The 21,027-nt window shown below is 40.9% G+C and overlaps 1 pseudogene; it reads left to right on the top strand.

Moving 5' to 3' along the window:
- The first annotated feature begins 2,202 nt into the window (after nucleotides 1-2,202).
- LOC105513896 lies at nucleotides 2,203-3,528 on the top strand (annotated as a pseudogene).
- The last annotated feature ends 17,499 nt before the right edge of the window (nucleotides 3,529-21,027 follow it).

Raw genomic sequence — 21,027 nt, 5'->3', positions numbered from 1 at the left:
CAGGGTCTAGGGGTACCTCAGGCCTCATGGCCTTATCTTGCATTAGGACTACAGGTCCCAAGACCTCTTGCAACTCTGCTGCTAAGGGACTTGTACTTAGTGTACTCCACTGCTCTAAGTAGGTGCCCTACTTCGCTAGAGTGGATGTCTGTGCTGTCCTAGTCAGGGGGGTCGTTACTTATGAACACACCCATCCTGCTATTGGGTAAGCCATCCGCATGACTGTAACCCGTCCAGCCACACTCTTGTGAGCCTGAAGGGCAGCATATATGGTTACTAACTGCTTCTTTATTAATGAACACTGGGGCTCAGCTCCCTTCCATAGTTGGGTCTAAAAGCTTACTGGCGCTTCCAAGCACTCCATATACTGCTATAGGCCCTAGCCAACACTTTTTGTGGTTACATGCACATCTAGTTTAAATGGGCACCCCTGGTTAACTACCCTCAGGGCTTATGTCATCAGAAGGGCTGTTTCAGCCTCATCCCAATCCCAGGCAAGAGGGGTGTTGCCACTTCCAAACCTGCAAGAGAACTAGAGGTTAACATAACATCATTAATAAGAAAATGATATATAATGGGGCTATACATACAGCCCTGCAGCAACACTATGAAAGTCCATTGTCGCCCTCCCATGAAGGCAAACTGTTCCTGGCTCTCTGGAGCAATGTTGATTGAGAGGAATGCATTGGTCAAGTCCACTACACAGTGGCACCATCCCAGTTCCATTGTCATACGGTCCATCAAGTCCATGACAGGTGGCACAGCTGCCATGTCATGCAAAACATCCATGCCCAAGAATGAATGTCCTCAGGCATGCAAGAGATATATGCTGTGCATAAGTAGAGAGCCAAGCAGCCGATGCCAAGGTGCAAAGACACAGGTTTCACTGTCACTGACCAGCTTTCATAGCTGTCTGTGCAGCCTTGCCTGGAAACTTATCCAGGCCCAGGGACCAGTGGATTGCCAAGTCCATTATGGCCTTTGGTTGTCTAGTGTCCCCTACCAAGCTGGGCAACTTGGCCAGTTCTCTTGTCACACAGAAAAGGCTTTACACTTCCACCAACTGCAGCAGGTACTCTTTGAACTGGAACACTCGGGCAGGACCAGGTTGTGTAGCAACATCCTTCTCCCAAATGACTTGCACCAAGTATGTACACAACTACCAACATACTTGCTTAACTCCTGCAACTTACTTGGAGCACAGACACCATAGGAAGTGTGCTCCACCACAGTAGAGGGTCTCTGGCCCACCCTTGGGGCCCAGTAGCTGCTCATGCTCTATTTTCTGGCAGACCATTGGGTGAACCTGTAACGGAAGTTCTTCCTCCCTGCATGTGTCCCACAAGGACTGGGCAGGGACTTCCTGCAGCAACGTCACAAACATCCATCTGACTCTGGCGGAAAAAGCATGCTGCATCTCAGTGCTGTGCACTTCCAGGTGCTTCAGTGCCTCCTCCACACTTGCGGGGGACCCATCCACTCCCTCCCATGTTTCCACTGAAGCCCATCCTTGCAGCACATTGCCACCTGGTACCACAGCCCATGCTGTAGCCACATAGCCATCCCAGGAGCCCTCAAGGGCTGAAGACCTACTCACCTCATCCCATCCTCATCACCAATTGTTAGGTTTAGGATTCAGGTCCAGCCCATGCTGAGGTCCAAGGGAGTGGGTCCCTGGGCAAATAGCTAACAGAACACTTGGCAGGGGAAGTAGGCAGGTGAAAGATGATTTTATTCAGCAATAGCTCTCATCAGCAGCTTACTCACACTAGCTCACTTACACCAGGTCTCTCACACTGTCCACCCTGTCTCAACTGCTTGAGCCAGCGGCTCCCACACACAGCTGAAGGGCTGGCTCTCCCTTGCCTTCAGGGTCAGCAGCTTAACTCTTTCTCTCTATGGGCATGAGCTGGTTCCTGGCTCCCCCTGCCCATCTGCTAGTTGGTCACTCTCCCTTACAGGGGCAGTAGCTTCATTCTCTCTGGGCAGCAGCACCTGCACAAGAGCCATGCCGAGCTTAGCCCTGCACACAGTGTCAGCAGGACAATTAAACCTTTTACAGACAATAGTGGCTCAGAGCCAAGTATGAACTTACACAAACAGGTTATATAACAAGTGGAGGGGTGTGCCTGCACGCCAAACTTGCTGAGTCATTCAGGCCTGGATGTCCACCTTGGCCTATTCCTTGACCAAAACACATCCATGTACCTTACAGAAGGTGTCATCAACAAACCAGAGGTGGAGATGTCACCACAAGAACTGCAGCTCCATTACTTCAAAATGCACGATTATGATGGCAATGATTTGCTTGATGGCTTGGAACTCTCCACAGCCATTACTCATGTCCATAAGGAGAAAGGGAGTGAACAGGCACCACTAATGAGTGAAGATGAACTGATTAACATAAGAGATGGTGTTTTGAGAGATGATGACAAGAACAATGATGGATACATTGACTATGCTGAATTTGCAAAATCACTGCAGTAGATGTTATTTGTCCATCTCTTGGTTATATGCAAATGTGATCTGTGATGATGTGATTGAACACTTTGATAATGCAAAATAACTCATTTCCAACTACTGCTGCAGCGTTTTGGTAAAAACCTATAGCAATTTGTTACACTGGGGTGAGAAGAGATCAAGAGAAATGAAAGAGAAGAGAAATGGGACATCTAATAGTCCCTAAGCGCTATTAAATACCTTATTGGACAAGGGCTTGCTTTTTAAAGCATCCTTGCAAGAATATTGAATAATTGGAGCTGAGTACTCAGGAGCTTCACTGTAGTAAAAAACTGCTAGTTTCTTAATTTTAATTCATGTTACCTGAAAAGTAAACAACAGACTTTGACAAGTGGACGTTTTTCAGTAACAGGGAAGGAGTGGAGTGAATGCCAAATGTTTGTCCTGGTGGTTCCTGTCTCTTCCGGTAAACCTGGTCAGTATTCTCTAAAGTTCCCCTGGCCTGAAAGACTACTTGCTCTGGGCAAATGGATATTTATTAGACTATTTCAAAGCCACAGCATAAGAAGAATATCAAATATTGAGTTCAGCCTAGCCACAGAGTCTAAGATTCTGTATCCTCTAGCCCTCTAGCGTTTTGGAAATGGTACACCACTGGCTTGAGTGATTAATCTTTTTCAGATTTTCAGCATTTTATACAACTTACTGCCACATCCTTATACTTTATTACTTTTCTGTCTTCTTCAACTTGGAGGAGACCTTGAATTTAAATGTTTTCTAATCAATAGTGTTTTAGCTTTCTTAATATTTCTATTTCACTCTTGTTTCTAGGATTTCTTTTTTTTGCAGTTTAGGAACTATTAGGAATGTCAGGACTTTATCAGCAGGGGTAAAACTACCAACTAGCCTAGCCTAAGTAGGAAGTGAAAAGATAATTCACCAAACAATGATTAACCTGATAGAAGTTCTATTCAGGAGGAATATTGTTTAAATTACCTCTTTTAGCCTGAATACATGGATTCTTTTCAAATCAGGAAAGATTAGAAAAGGAACCCTAAAAATCCTTTAACAGTGTTAACAGTGTGAATCTTTTTTTTTTTTTTTTTTTTTTTTCTCTGAGACGGAGTCTTGCTCTGCCGCCCAGGCTGGAGTGCAGTGGCCGGTTCTCAGCTCACTGCAAGCTCCGCCTCCCGGGTTTACGCCATTCTCCTGTCTCAGCCTCCCGAGTAGCTGGGACTACAGGCGCCCGCCTCGTCGCCCGGCTAGGTTTTTGTATTTTTTAGTAGAGACGGGGTTTCACCGTATTAGCCAGGATGGTCTCGATCTCCTGACCTCGTGATCCGCCCGTCTCGGCCTCCCAAAGTGCTGGGATTACAGGCTTGAGCCACCGCGCCCGGCCAACAGTGTGAATCTTCATAGTATTTGAAAATGAGAAGTAACAGATTGTAATTTGGTTTATTGGATGTGATGGACATGCTGAAAGGATGATTGAATGAGAAAAAGAGACTGCATAAAATTTGCTATAAGATAAATACAGACTTATTTTCTTTCTTAAAGTATTCTTATAAGAAAACATGGCCAGGCGCCGTGGCTCAGGTCTGTAATCCCAGCACTTTGGGAGGCTGAGGCAGGTGGATCACAAGGTCAGGAGATGGAGACCATCCTGGCTAACGTGGTGAAACCCCGTCTCACTAAAAATACAAGAAATTAGCCGGGCGTGGTGGCAGGTGCCTGTAGACCCAGCTACTTGGAAGACTGAGGCAGGAGAATGGCGTGAACCTGGGAGGGAGCTTGCAGTGAGCTGAGATCGTGCCACTGCACTCCAGACTGGGAGAGAGAGCGATACTCCGTTTCAAAAAAAACCAAAAACAAACAAACAAAAAATCACAACAAACAAAAAAGCATATGTATTTATAAAAATGATCTCCTGTGTCAAATATTTGTGCAGTCAGAGCTGACTTGTAAACTATTCTTGTAATATCTCATTATTTTGAAAGATTTATGTAATGAATTCTAGATATATGACCAATAAAAATGATGAAACAAACAAAAAAGTTATAGTAAGTTAAGGTTAGTTTATTATAGAAGAAAAAATATTTTAAAAATAAATTTAGTGCAGGCTAATGTACAGTGTTTACAAAGTCTACAGTGGTGTAGTCTTCATTAGATGAACTATAATGTCCTAGACCTTCATATTCACTCACTACTCACTCACTGATACCTAGAGCAACTTCCAGTCCTGTAAGCTGTAGTCACAGCAAGTGCCCCATATATGTGTGACATTTTAAAATGTTTTACACTGTATTTTTACTATACTTTTTTCTATGTTTAGATATATTTTGATACACAAATATTTATCATTGTATTACAATTGCCTCTAGTATTCAGTACAGTAACATGATGTACAGGTTTATAGCCTAGAAGAAATAGACTATGCCATATAGTCTAGGTGTGTAGTTGGCTATACTATGTAGATTTGTGAAAGTATACTCTATGATGTTACAAGGACAAAATTACCTAATGATGCACTTTTCAGAACATACTGCTATCCTTAAGTGACATGACTGTAATTTAATTCACTACATTATGGGAAGATGAAATTAAAATATACAGATGTTGAATAACTTACACAAGGGCCAGTATTTTACTCCAGTTCTGCCGACTCCAGTACTGGATCTCTTAAACTGGATCCTAGCAGATCTAAGAAAGAAAGGGAACTGTTTAAGGAAAGTCAGAGGTAGGAAAATGTTCTCAGTTTGTTTAAGTAGTTGAACTCGCTTATGGCAGGGGGTTCAAAGAAGCTGAAAAGAAATTGGTGATTTGGAATTTCATAGCTACATGATTGCAGCCTTTAGTATCAGGTTGCATTTGGATTTCATGTTTTAAGCAATAAAGGAATTATGGGAGGTTCTTTTTTTTAGACAGAGCCTTGCTCTGTCACCCAGGCTGGAGTGCAGTGGTGTGATCTCAGCTCACTGCAACCTCCGCCTCCCAGGTTCAAGCAACTCTCCCACCTCAGCTTCCTGAGTAGCTGGGACCACAGGCACGCACCACAATGCCCGGCTAATTTTTGTATTTTTAGTAGAGATGGGGTTTCACCATATTGGCCAGGCTGGTCTCAAACTCCTGACCTCGGGTGATCCACCTGCCTCGGCCTCCCAAATTGTCGGGATTGCAGGCATGAGCCACTGTGCCCAGCTATGGGAGGTTTTTAATCATGGTAAAGTCTGGCTTGAGGGTGAAGATTAATCTGGTGGAAGAGACTGGATGGTTTAGAAATGAGAGATGGTAGACAGAAACTAGGTGAGAAGCTGGGGTTCTTAAAATAACAGTATTGGGAAACAGCAGTGGACAGATGAAGAAACTGGTGTCTTTCTGCTACTACAACAAAAACTTGTGGTGGGGTAATTTATAAAGAATTTTTTTTTCTCACAGTTCTGGGGGCTAGAAGTCCAATGTCAAGGCACCAGCCCATTTGGTATTTGGTGAGAGCTTCTGTGTGCTTTCAAGATGGTGCCTTGTTGCACAACCTCCAGGGGGGACAAATGCTATATGGCTTCACATAGCAGAAGTGACGGAAGGGCAAAAGAGGCTTAAAACTCCAGGCCTTTTATAAGGCACTAATCCATTCAAGAGGAATGAGTTCTCATGATTTAATCACTTCCCAAAAGACCCCACCTCCTATACCACCACAATGGGGATTAAGTTTCAATATATGAATTTTGGGGACATTCTGAAAGCAAACAGAAAAGGAAAGATCCAGTGAAATTGGTGACTAGATATGGGCAAGGAAGCAAGGGACGAGTGGCTACATTCCTTAAAGTGGTATTGTTACTTAACTTACACGTAAGCTACTAGGGTGTGCAGAGGGGGATTTCTGACATATAATCAGCAGTCATGAACACAAAGCATAATGTAGGTTGAATATCTGATGAAAATAGCCTGTATCTTTTTATTACGAAGTCAATAAATAAGTAGAACCAGAAACTTTGGGGTTTGCAGTGAGGAAGTTCAGATAGAAGGCCTGAGGGTAAGAGTGATCCAGAGAAGGCAGACCTATTTTAAGAAGAAATTAAGGGTCTTCTGATGTGACCCGAATTACTGTGACTTGGCTCTCACATTTAAGTAGAACATCTTCAAAATAATCTCCTATTTTACAAGGAGCCTATATCTAGGTGCTTGGCATGGGCCCTTACTTTTCTGTCAGCCAGCAGGTGGAGGGAGAGAAAGGCCCCTGTGGAGGCCAGTCGCCCTCCCTCCTCACTTGCCCAGGTCCCCTAGTCAATCCCTTGGTGGGAATCACAGTATGTGAGGAGGGGCATGAGAGCTAATACTGCAGTGTGGATGAGGAGCCTCTGGGCGCTACTCTCTGGACATGCTCCTGTCCCATCACGCCCCCAGTAGGCTGGCTGGGACCACCGCAACATGGTGGCAGTGGGCACTCCTAGAAGATAAGGGCAGGCAACTGCCACAAACTCTATTTGACTGCTTTTGGGTAGAGCCATGGGGGTTGGGTGGGGCGGTATTTAAAACAAGATCAGCCAAGAGCAAGAAGAGCTTGGTGTCCTGGAACGGGCCAGCGTCTCCTAGGAAACATACTCTACGGGGTTGCATGCTCAGGGCCACCTGGTTCCACAGTAGGTAGGAGTTGCCCCAGGCCACCATCAGCGAGGTAAAGCAAGTGCTCAAAGCAGAGAGCTGGGCCAGTTGGGTCAGCACGCCTTCCCTACTGTCAGGAGCAGTGTAGGGTTAGAGACAACCAGGTCCACGCATGTGTGTCTTTCCACAATGTCAGGCTTTTACTAATGCTATTCCAGTCACAAAAGCCATGAGCTACATGCAGTTCCCAAGGAGGCAATTCTCCTTAGTACTTCCCTTTCACTCTGTAGGCAGAGCTGTGGGCACACAGGCATAAGCCACTCCACAAGTCGGTCAATATTGTAAATATTGACGAAAAGAGTCAAACTCTAAAATATTTGAAGAGATTTATCCTAAGCCAAATATGTGACCGTGGCCTGTGACACAGCCCCAGGACATCCTAAGAACATGTGCCTGTAGCTTGGCTTTATACATTTTAGAAAGACATAAGACATCAATCAATACATGACAGATGTACATTGGTTTGGTTGGGAAAGGCAGGGGCTTCCAGGTCATATGTGGTGAGAGACTCACTTGAGCCCACAAGTTTGAGGCTTCAGTGAGCTATGATTATGCCACTGTACTCCAGTCTGAGTGACAGAGCAAGACCCTGTCTCTCAAAGTAAATAAATAAAAATTGTATGGCAAAGGATATGAAGGAGATAGGATAATCATAGGATAATAAGATTTAAGAGGCCAGGTGTGGTGGCTCATGCCTGTAATCCCAGCACTTTGGGAGGCAGAGGTGGGCGGATCACCTGAGGTTGGTAGTTCGAGACCATCCTGACCAACATGGAGAAACCCCGTCTCTACTAAAAATACAAAATTAGCCGGACGTGGTGGCACATGCCTGTAATCCCAGCTACTCGGGAGGCTGAGGCAGGAGAATCACTTAAACCTGGGAGGCAGAGGTTGCAATGAGCAGGAGATCGTGCCATTGCACTCCAGCCTGGGCAACAAGAGTGAAACTCCATCTCAAAGAAAGAAAGAAAGAAAAAAAAAGATTTAAGAAAATGATTTTGAGGGAAGTCAAGACACTTAAATCCATACCTTTTATGGTTTGGGGAAGAGTTTTTATTTTTATCTCAGATCATAAAACCAGTTAAATTCATTTTAATATTCTCTCAGAAATATTTAACGATAAAATATAATGTTCGCTCATTTTTAATTATGACAAATTTAAAACATACACAAAATTAGAGAGACTAGTAAAATGGACTCCTCTATGCTCATTGTTCAGGTTTAACAACTATCAACATTTTGCCACATTTGGCTTTATTTGTTCCTTTTTTCTTCATTTTATTATTTTGATATTTTAAATAAAACTGAGACATCATATAGTTTCCTTCCTACATATTTCATTACGCATTTCTAAAAACCATGGACAATTTCTTACCTAACCAAATGCTACTATCATACTTAATAAAGTTAACAGTAATTCCTGGTATACCCTTCATTTTGTAAATAAAACATAACTTGACTTACATCTTCTGTTTGGGAAATTTAGAAGAAAAAAGGTAGCCCTGGGTCTGGATGTGGATCCATGCTAAATTTAGGGGTTGAAACTGGACCTTTCTTCCATGTGACTCTCACCTTTTCTATTCAGATCCAGGAGTAGAACTGCATTAGCTGAACACAATGGATCCTTCAGAGCATTGGCTTCCTGCTGGGGAGCTGGAGATTTGAGATCTCAAGAACTACTTTCTAATATTCTTGTTCACTATCCATCTTCTCTGATAAGCCTGGTACCATCATTGATCATTTCCTTACAACTTCATAGTCTAAAATTACTCATTGAACAATGAACATATGGAAACCAAAATTAAAAATATCTAAACCATCAGCAAATCCTGTTGGCTTTACTTCAAAATTGTTCTAGAATCAAACCATTTGCCACCATTTTCACCCTGAACCAAGCTGCCACCATATCTCTGCTAGACTATTGCCTAACTTATCTCTTTGTTTTCATCTTTGTCCCTCTCAACCACCCCCATCGCTCATACAACCTATTTTCAACACATTAGCCAGAAGAATCCTTTTTGTTTAAAATTAAAACTGCTCCTACTCAGAATCTTCCAGTAGCTTTTCATCTCACTCATAGTAAAAGTCAAAGTCCTTACAGTGACCTACAAGGCCCGATGGCTCTTTCTTTCTCTCACCTTCTATGACACCTATTTAATAAGCTGTTTCTTGTTACCCTATTTAAAATTATGATACATATCCCATCGGTGTTTTGTATCCTATCTTACTTTATTTTTCTTCATAGTATATACTCTATACTTTTAAAAAAATATTATTATCTCCCCCTTCAGTGAGACACAAGTGAGAGTTCCCCATAAGCAGGAAGGGAGGTTAGCAAACAATGCTGTTATCTAAATGCAACTTTAAGCGATCTCTCCTGGCCTTTACCCTTTGGAAGTGAGTAGGGTACAGGAAAATTACCTAAAATACCCATGGGCTCATACCTCATGACAGTATGTAACCCTGGGCAAATCATTTAATCTCTTTGAGGCTGTTTCCTAAAATGTAAAATGTTGTTAAAAGTATCTTCCCTTCCTACCTTACAGGGATATTTTGAGAGTAATATGAAATGACAAGAAAAGTCTGTAATGAGCAATAACCATCTGCAATGAGTATACAATGGGCTGGTTGTAATCTCAGGCTATTGGTGAGCTGGTGTAACTCAGTAGGTCTGTTGGCAGGCTGAACTACTCTACAGTTGGTTCGAGAAGCCCACAGAGAAAAGGCCTCTTACATAAGTCCTGAGTCAGACATCAACTTTATGCTTCTAATGAGTAGGTTGCTTAGAAAGGTTATACGATACTCTATTTTTCTCTATCTTGATTTTCAGCTAGCCACATTTTAGTAAAAAAAAAAAAATTATCAAAGAAAAATGTTAATGTAGAAAACCCTCTGTAATTATATTTCTGTTACTGGAAAAGACTGACAGTGTTAGAATTTTCAAGAAAAAATGCTTTTCTCTAACTTTAGGAACTTCAGTGTTCTAAGGACATGAGTTTGAGAATTATTGGTATAAGAGTTTGGTATATGAGGAGAGGAGGTTTTTCTTGGATGCAATAAGGAATTAAAGAGACTGACTGTAACATGGAGTTAGTCTCAGGTTGCCAAGGTCTACCATATACTTTATGTTTTGGAACATTTCTTACCTCAAAAATCCCATTACTTCCTTTTAAATATAAGGACTAAAAAGCTGTTCCAGGCCTCTCTTATCATGTAAAATGAGTCAAGACATTATAGTGGTTGAAAAAGTGGGCTCTGAAGTTTGAATCCTGGTTCTGTCATGTATTGGCAGTGTGACCTCAGGCAAGTTATTTAATCTTTCTGTGTCTGTACTAGTTTGCTAGGGCTGCCATAACAAAGTACCACAAAGTGAGTGGCTTAAACAACAGAAATGTACTGTCTCACAGTTCTGGAGACTAGAAGTCCCTAATGAAGGTGCCATTAGGGATGTCTCCTGCTGGTGGTTCTGAGGGAGAATCTGTTCCAGACCTCTCTCCTAGTTTCTGGTAGTGTCAGTCATTATTTTGCTTGTAGATGGCATTCTCCCTGTATCTTAACATTATCTTGCCTCTTTACTTGTCTCTCTCTGTGTCCAAATTTTCCATTTTTAAGGATGAGTCATACTGGATTAGGGCCCATCCTAATGACCTCATCTTAACCTGATTATCTGCAAAGTCTGTTTTCACCATCTTTTGGGGAAGACACAATTAAACCTATAACAGTGCCTTAGTTTCCTTGTCTATAAAAGGAGAATGGTGATTAGCTACCTTATGGGACTATTGTAAGGGAATTTTGAGTTAAGAGATGGCATATGTTTAGAATAATTTCTAGTCTATAACAATTACCCAAAAGGATAGAGGGTAAGATTTACTTATGTAGACTTGGGAAAATGAATAAACCGAAATTGAAAGGCAGATCATCTACCACAGATATCTGTTACCAGGGCAGATTTGGCTCATCATGCTTCCTAGTCCTTTCTCCCTATCTTCTGTGGAACAAGCCTACCACCCACTTCTCTGGTATCATGACAATACCCTAACAACTGAGAAGGACTTGCCTTTAGTTTGTATATGTCTCTGTTTGAATCTCTCCTCCCCTTATTTTTCCCAATCATGGGACAATGTTCAAAAGGCATCAGGTCCTTCAAATATCATTTGGTATTTTAGGAGAGCTGAGTGTCAGGCCTTGCCAGTCATTCCCAGGGTGTGTGACCCTAGACAACTCTTTCTCTTATCTGGATCTCACTGACCCCTGCTATAAGAGTTTCATTATTCACGTTTACATAGCACTTTGGAATTTTCAAAGTAATTTTGTTATGAGTTTGTCTTATTTAAGTCTCAAAATATCCTATTGCAGTAGGGTTATTATCATTCCATTTTATAATAATATTGAGGTTTAGAGAGATGATTTAGTTGAACAAGATGACACAGATAGAAAAATCCCAAATTATCAAAATCTAGTCCCTTGACTCTTGAGTACAATGCTTTTTGCATTATCCTGCTGTGTCTGAGGGATACTTTGTCTTCTCATTTGCCTAAACTGAACTAGTGGAACATCCCCTTGTTAGAATGGGAAAACCAATCCCCCAGGCATTTAGTCCATGCCTATCTCAATTCTGGGGGTCATGAAAGACTCAAGACAGTATGAAAAAACAAACTTCCAAAATGCTTTGAAAAATAAGTATTTTCTAGTTTCAAAGTGGCTCTAAGAGGAAATTACTGCACATTGCAAAGCAAAAGTGTCAAAAAATATATATTTTCACTCCTCTTTCTGATTTTGATCCCCATTTTTCCTATCTCCTTCCTAAACTCTTTATCAAATCCCTATTCCAGCCTAATTTTTCATTTTCTTGCCCGTTCTCTTTCTCTCTAGACAATTCTGGTTTTTTTTCCCCTCAATCCTTTCAGAGTTCCAGGGATTTTGGACTTTTATCCCCCATTTTCTGAATTCCCATGTTCCATGAGACTGCCTCCCAAACTGGTGTTAGACAGAGGAGGGAGACTGGCTTTCCAGTTCTTTTTCTGACCTTGGCTTAGAACTTTGAGAAATCCTGGAGAAGAGTCCAGGACAGCCTCTGCTTGCCAAACTCTATATAATCATGCACACATCCTTTATTTTCTGGTCCTCAATTTGCCCATGTGTAAATAAAGAGATTGGATAAACTACATTGCTTGAGGTCGATTCTGGTTCTGAGAGTCTATGCAGGACAACTTTCTCCAGACAAGCAGGGCTTTAATGGTGAAGTGAGAAAATGCTCTTAAGAATATTGTTAAATAGAAAACCTGAATACTAAACTACATATGTAGTATAATTTCAGCTATGTAAAACAAAATAATTTACTAATTTAACTTATATGTACTGAGCACTCCACAGTCTACAACTTTTTCATTTTGCTTCATTTGACACTATAGGAGATGCCTCACAAGTGTCATATGGACAGGGACTGACCAGCTAGACCAAGTTTCGTGGGCTGTGAACCTCAGCCCCATAGGTCCAGAAACTGGGTATTTTTCAGGGCACTGATGTTATAGAGTCTCTTGGGGACAACTCACAATAGCAAACCTCACAAAAGACAGTTCCTAAATATATTTTGCTGAATGCTAATGGAGGCTGTATCTTTCCAGTGAAATAATTCATGGTTTCCATGTTTTAAGGTGTCAGAGAGAAGACTGCTTGTTGATCCTTGAGTCAGAGGCAACGGAAAAGGTAGTCATGAGGGAGAACCTATTCAGGCCACAGGGGTATGTTTATGTGTCCTCATGCCATAACAGAGTACATGTTGCTAGTGACTAATATGCTCCTGGGTGGACTCCACATCTCTCCAGCCCTGGATAGGACCTGGCAGACCCTAGTCCTTGAGTTCCAGGGTTTTTGGCTTCATGATGACCATCTCCATTTGGTTAATATATTTTGTCCTGAGATTGGCACATTCAGCTTTTTATTTTTATTTCAATTCATTGATTAGGTAAATTTGTATCCTACTTACAGTGTATATTTGTGCCTGTTTTCCTCCATACTTGTTCACGTTTGATTTTGACAATAATTTTAATTTTTTCTGCCTAACAGGGAAAATGGTATTTCACTGTAATTTTAACTTGCATTTTTCTGACCCTAGGCAGTTGCACATCATGGTATAAATTCACTGCAGATTTTTTTCTTTTCTGAATTTTAATTTATATTTTGTATTCTTTCTGCTATTTGGTTATGTGCCTTTTAAAAATTGATTTATAAACATTACTTATATATTCTGGGTATTATGCCTTTATTTGTTCCACATTCTCTTCCCAGTCTGTAACATATGCTTTAATTTGGCTTCTGTCATTTTAAATACAAAGGTGCTAAATTTTAATGTAGTCATGAGTGTTTTTAATTTTTAATTCATGAGTGTTTTTATTTTTATTTTTTTGTCTCATGGTGTCTTCCCTACCCCAAAAATGTAAATCTAGTGTCCTATATTTTAAAATATATTTTAAGTTTGTTGCTTCACTCTTAGAATCTTTAATCCATCTGATATTTATCTTGTTAATTGAGTAAGGTGATAAACTAATTGTTTTTTTCTATATTCATAGCTAATTTTTCTAACCACTTTTTAAATTTTAATTTTAGTATTTATTTATTTATTTATTTTGAGACAGTCTCACTCTGCTCTGTTGCCCAGGCTGTAGTGCACTGGCACAATCTCAGCTCACTGCAACCTCTGCCTCCCAGAGATTCAAGCTATTCTCCTGTCTCAGCCTCCCAAGTACCTGAGGTTACAGGCCTGTACCATCACCTTGGCAAATTTCTTTTTATTTTTTTAGTAGAGACAGGGTTTCGCCATATTGGCCAGGCTGGTCTCAAACTCCTGACCTCAAGTGATCCACCCGCCTTGGACTCCCAAAGTGCTGGGATTACAGGTGTGAGCCACCACACCCAGTCGCCTACCACTTTTTTAGAGATGTTCGTTATCTTCCTAAGATTTGAAGATCCTAATTCAGACTTTGTTTTGTGATTCTGTACACTTTCCCTGTGGGGTACATATCTAATTTCAATATTTAGATAGATAGATAGATAGATAGATAGATAGATAGATAGATAGATAGATAGATAGATAGATAGATAGATAGATGATGTCTAAAGCTTTCTTAAGCCCTGGTCAGTATTCCATACCTTCAACAGCTAAAACCAAAATCCTTGATTTATCAGTGATTTATCTCTTCTCATGCTCCACAACAATCTTACAGCAAATCCACTAAAATATATGTAAAATCTGACCACTTCTCACCTCTTCAACTGTGACTACCCCTGTCTGGGCCACTGTTATCTCTCACCTGGATTCCTGCATTGCATTTCTCCCAGCCTTCTCACTTCCCCTCGTGCCCCTCCACAGTCTCATATCAGCTAGCAGCCAGAAAAATCCTGCTAAAACTGAGTCTGATTCTGTCACTTCTTTGTCCCAAAGCCTGCACTGTTTCCACATCTCACTTGGCTATGCTCACTTCTTGGGTCCTGAAGCCACTATTCCCTTTGTCTGGAATCCTTTTCCCTTTCACATCTGTATGGTCAAATACTTTATTGCCTGTCAGTCTTTGCTCAAATAGCATTTTCTCATGAAGCCTACACTCCAGTTGCAACCCTGATTACTCTCCACAACCAATCTTGATACTCTACATATTTTCCATAGCATTCATTGCCCTCTAAATTACTAAGTATCCAATAAATGTTTCTATGGATTGTAATATTCCCAGGTACCCAACAAACATTTGTTTAATGAATGAAGGAACAACCTACTAAATACTTCCTTTTATCCCTCAGGCATTTCACATTCATCCTGTTCAACATTCATTAGTTTTCTCCCAAAACTGTCTATTCCTCCATGCTAAATGGCTAAGAGTCAGTTTCTTTCAACTCCCCCTTACTCTCACCATGACAGTCTTCTCTGGCCACAACTGTGCAATCTGTGAGCACCAAGCCCTGCTCCTTAATCCCTCCTCTCCCTACTATCTCTCCATGCCCAATGTTAGCTACTCTGGTTGAAAGGCACATCATTAATAGTTGCTGGTGTCTATGAAGAATGTCCCACTACACCACATGTCCTCAGGGGAATATAAATTAAAATAATAATGAGATACCATTATACATCTATGAGAATGGCCCAAATCCTGAACACTGACATCACCAAATGCTGATGAAGGATGTGGATGAATGGGAGCTGTCATTCATTGCCGGTAGAGATGCAACATGGTACAGTCACTTTGGAAGACAGTTCAGTGGTTTCTTACAAAACTAAACATACTCTTACTGTACAATTCAGCAATCACACTCACTGGCATCAATACAAAGGAGCAGCTTTATTCACAATTACAAAAACATGGAAGTAACCAGTATTTCCTTCAGTAGGTGAATGTATAAACAGCAGTACATCCAGCCAATGGAAGATTATTCAGTGCTAAAAAGAAATGAGCTATCAAACAATGAAAAAACATGGAGACAACTTAAATGCATATTAATATGTGAAAGAAGCTAATCTGAAAAGACTGCATACTGTACAGCTCTAACTATATGACATTCTAGAAAAGGCAAAAACAGAAAAAGATCAGTGGTTACTAGGAGTTAATGAGGAGGGAGGGAACTGGTGAAGCACAGAGGATTTTTAAGTCAGTGAAACTACTCTGTCCATACTCTAATGGTGGATACATGTCACTATACATTTGTTCAAATCTACAGAATGTACATCAAAAATAAATCCTAATCTCAACTGTGGACTGTGAGTAGTAATATGTGTCAATATAAGTTCATGAATTGTAACAAATGTACCATTGAAGGATGTTGAAAATGGGAGAGGCTATGCCTTTGTGGGAGCATGGTATATGGGAAATATCTATACCTTCCACAGTTTTGTCATGAACCTAAAACTGCTATAAAAAATAGTCTATATTTATCCAATCTTAGGACCAAAAATAAATAAGAGATGAATTAATTAATTAATCAAGGCAATGATCATCAAGGGCTGACAGCATAAACATTACATACCTCCCAGTATTAGTATTATGGCACTACCTATGAAGTATCTGTCCATGTACATATATATGACACTAATCGAACTCCTTGAATTTATTGATTTATAGGAAACATGAACAAAAGATATATGTTAAATGACACTGGAGGAATATAACAAAGTACAGTACAACTATGGGAAACTCTATATGACAACCCAGCTAATTCAACAAAAAACTGAAAGATGGAGTTTGGTGATTGCGTAGTCCCCTTGAACCATCCAAGGCAACTATGCATTTTCTCTAGAAATTCAGAGAGCAGGCCTGACGTGATGGCTCATGCCTGTAAATCTTGGCACTTTGGAAGGCTGAGCGGGGAAGGGATCGCTTGAGCCCAGGAATTTGAGACCAGCATGGGCAACACAGGGAGACCCTGTCTCTACAAAATATTTACAAACTTAGCCAGGCTTGGTGGCACATGCCTGTGGTCCCAGCTACTCAGGAAGCTGAGGTGGGAGGATCGCTTGAGCCCAGGAGCTTGGTGGCACATGCCTGTGGTCCCAGCTACTGGGAAAGTTGAGGTAGGAGGATCGCTTGAGCCTAGGAGGTCGAGGCTGCAGTGAGCCATGGCTACACCCAGCCTGGGCAACAGGACGAGGCCCTGCCTCAAAAAAAAAAAAAAAAAAGAAAGGAAAAAGAAAAGAAATTCAGAGACCACTCTGGCACATACAGCGGAGTCTAATGACAAGTGGTCTGGATGACCTGATGTTGGGGGTAACTGTATAGATTCCACACATTCCACTAAACCCCAGCCTGAAGCAAGAGAGATGTTCCTTTTTGATGCCCTTTTTAAGGTTCTGAGATGTCTGTTTTTCGCTTTTTTACCCTTTGAAGATTGATTTCTTCTCCCCTTTAACCTTATCTTTCTGTAATCCACATCCTTCTGTGAGCCTTGAAAACAAAACGACAAAAAATAAATAAATAAATAAATAAATAAATAAATAAATCTACCACTCACCACCTCGTTGTGAAGCAAAATCTTCCTCGTTATGGAAGATTTTGCTGTTTTACCTTAATCCTAATCTTCCCTAGTAAAGCAATCAGAAATGACTTCAATACCAGCAGTTTTTGGATATGTTCCTCATGTGATTCTCCTGTTTTCCAAAATCTCAAGCTGGAAAAGCCCTGGGTCAGGTCTGTTTTTCCTGGAAAAGATTCCTGTTTCCCAGAGGCAAACCAGTACTATGAACGCCATACAGTTACTATCTGTTCTCTACAGTGTCGCCCAAACCTGATATACTGGGCTGCACTTTTCCCCATTGTCAAATAAGTGATCCAAATCTAGTTTCAGAGCCTGACACACAGGAACCTTCGTATACCAGGAATTTCTTTCATATACAGCACCCGGTTTTACACAGCTTTCTCCCTCGTCCTCGATTCAGTCTCTGCCGTTATGAGGTTCATAATTGAGATCCTAGGTCCCTCATCCCCTTTATTAGCAGGCAAGGGTGCGCAGAGACTCAGGTCCCTTCTCCCAAAGCAGAAATGGCCTTGAAGGGAGGCTGAACCTCGCTGAACCTCGGAAGTGGCCTCGGAGGGAGGCCCAGCAACCGCGCCCTCCTCTTTGCCATGCCTCTTGGATGCTAGTCGGGTACGCAGCCTCAGTCTGCGAACTACAATTCCCAGAAATCTCCGAGCCGCTTGTCGTCACAGTGCCTTAGACTCCATTTCCCAGAAGTCTTAGGGAGGATTTCCACGCGCCTCAGAAACCCCGTGAGCGGTCATCTGCTTTTGCCCTAAGAATCTAAAGGCTAGTTGGGTGGGTAAAGTGCTGTCTGTGTAGTGGGTCTCGTTTTGCGGGGATTGTCCAACAGGAATCGCTTCTTTTCACTTCTTTTTCTAACAAAGTGATAATTCAGAATGCAGCCTTTGTCCTTTTTTTGTTAGATTTTATTCACTTAACATGTATTTTCCAAGCCTATTACATTCGTCTAGATTTCTGATTTGTGGGCTGTGAGACTGTGAGGACAGAGACCCTCTCATATTGTTTTATATTGTTTTATACTCAGTACCTGTTTTAAGAAAAAACAAGGAAGTAAAACCAAAGACAGGCAGCCTGGCGCCAGGCCTGAAACCAGCCCTGGGCCTGCCTGGCCTAAACCCAGTAGTTAAAAATCAACTCATAACTTAGAAACCAATGTTATTCATAGATTCCAGACATTGTATAGAAGAACATTGTGAAACTCCCTGCCCTGTTCTGTTTCACTCTGACCACCGGTGCATGCAGCCCCTGTCACCTACCCCCTGCTTGCTCAAATCAATCACGACCCTTTCATGTGAAATCTTCAGTGTTGTGAGCCCTTAAAAGGGACAGAAATTGTGCACTCAGAGAACTCAGATTTTAAGGCAGTAGCTTGCCAGTGCTCCCAGCTGAATAAAGCCCTTCCTTCTACAACTCGGTGTCTGAGAAGTTCTGTCTGCGTCTCGTCCTGCTACTACTGAAGAAAGATGAGCCACTGGATAAAGGTTGTCACTATCATAATAATTCAGCCCGTCAAAGAAGGCTCGATCCTTTCCCCAACATTTTCCCTGCTAACTCCTCCCCTTCTCTGTCCTTAGCAATACACACAAATACACACCTTGAAAAGCGTAAAGGGATGAAAAGCAAAAAATAAACACCACATAGATCATCGCTGGTCGTGTTAGTATATGCTCTTTTAACCCTTTTACAATGTAGATATTTATGTTTATATCTATATATGATATATACAGAGAAAGGTTATGTGTATTATGTTTATGCTTAACAAAAATGTTATAATTTATATTTAACAAAATGTTTACATATTCATCTTAAAATTTTTCCCATGTTAATTTTTTTTACAATACAATTTTTAATGCTATTATCTAAGAACTAACTAATCTTGTACCATGTATCTGCATTTCTTTGCAGGTTTCCTGTTTATTTGGAATCTCTAGCAAATGCTTGAGTCTGCTATTATTGAAACAATATTATAAAATATATATATAATTATTTTATTAGTTGTGACAATGATATGGTTACGTTTAAAGGAAGAAAAAGTTCTTACATGCTAACAAGTCAAATAGTAAAATGTCTGGAACTTTAAAATACTTCAGGAATAAATAAAAGTGGGAAGTAGGGGCAGGGATTGCTGAACAAGATTGGCAAAGTATTGATCATTGTTGAATGAATGTTAGTGAAGGATACACAGGAGTTCACCATACTGTTCTATTTTGTGTCTATTTGAAATTTTCTGCAATAAACTTTAAAAAATAAGTATACCAGCATTCCTCTTAGGACAAATGAAACCAGCTAATTCTTTCCTGCCTCATGTTCAGGTCATTTTTGGTCACTGCTCAAATGAAGAATTTTCACCTCCGCTGTTATCTTCCTACTGCTCAGTGATTCTTTTCCCTGGGACCTGTCCTCTTCCTAGTGTTTCCACAGTACCTCTGAAACTAAATAAATCTCAGCTCTTCCCAGAACACCCTTTCTGTCTTCAGGCTGTCTCCCAGATCTCACTCTCTTCAGATACTGCTTCCTTATCAAAGTCAGAGTTGTTATTCTCCTGAGTCCAAAGACTGTGGTAGTATCCCATAGATTGCCTCCAGCAATTTCAAGCACACTGGTGTATTTCTACTACAGGTTTCTAAAACCACATCTCCCTTGAGGTACAAGGCACAATAAGGAGCAAACTATCTGGCTCTTGTACCCCTTATTACCCCTTGTCACCATCACCTGTACAACTCCTAATCTCTCATACATACATCTGGCATACATCTGTTATCTGGCTTGTAGCCTTCCACTCTATCTCATGTCTCAGTTAATCCTGAGTGACATCAATGTGCCTGAAAGAGTAGATGCCCAGTAAATATTTATTGAATCAATCAATATCCACGTGTATGAATCATCCAGCAAACATTCGCTTTTTATCTGCATCCCTGAGATCTGACAGGCAGGAATCCCCACGCCTGTGAGTGATGCAGCATCTGTAGCCTGTGCTTTTCTCCTCCCACTGGTGAATCTAATCCTTCTCTTTTTAATTCTTGTTCCAAAAGTCCTCCTCCTCCTCTGCCTTTAGAAGGTGCCGGCCATCTGCTCCCCACCCACAACCTTCTGTCCTTCACAGTGTTCACACCCACAACTTAGCTCCTATCCATCCCAACTGCCAGAGATACCATTTCTTTCTGCCTCCTGTGTGACTTTGCCCTCAAACTCTACAATTTTCAATCTCTCCTTTTCTAGTGACTTATTTCATTATCATTTTAAACAGGTCTAGATAAGTCTCTACTATTTAAAAACATCTTCATTAAACCTACATGCTACCTTAGTCAGCAAGCTAATTCCTTTTAATACAGTCAGATTTTAGTTTCTTTGGACTATTACTATTTCCTTCATTCTCTTCCTTGCCATCCACTTATTCCATAGCCTTTTAAATTTGACCTATCTCTCTGAAACTCAATTATATCCTATCTTAGGGAAAGGAAAATTAAAACTACACTGATAACATTTCACCAATCAGATAGGCAAAAATTCCTAAATATGACAACATAGTCTTTGTCAAGACTGTGGAGAAAGAATCAATTTCATATGTTGATGGTAGGGGTAGTAACTCCATGAATATCTGGCAAACTTACAAATTTCTCTAGAGAACCCTAAATGGCAAACAGCTCATGAAAAAGAATGAAGAAACTCTCTATATGAAAAGATTTCTAGAATGTATTATTGAGTGAAAAAGAGCAGGTATATAGCACTCTATGTTAAAAAAAAAACAGAATTAAAACAAGAATGTGTATTTATATTTGCTTATGTCTTCACCAAAGCTCTGGAAGGATGAACAAAATAATTAAAGTGGTTACTTGGGGTTCTTAGACAGATGGAGAACAGGGGTAGGAGTGACAAGTTTTTCATTTT

The sequence above is a fragment of the Colobus angolensis genome, unplaced genomic scaffold, assembly GCF_000951035.1.
Source record: "Colobus angolensis palliatus isolate OR3802 unplaced genomic scaffold, Cang.pa_1.0 Scaffold237, whole genome shotgun sequence".
Classification (NCBI taxonomy): domain Eukaryota; kingdom Metazoa; phylum Chordata; class Mammalia; order Primates; family Cercopithecidae; genus Colobus; species Colobus angolensis.
Note: the sequence above shows the minus strand (reverse complement) of the source record. Positions and strands in the feature narration are given on the sequence as shown.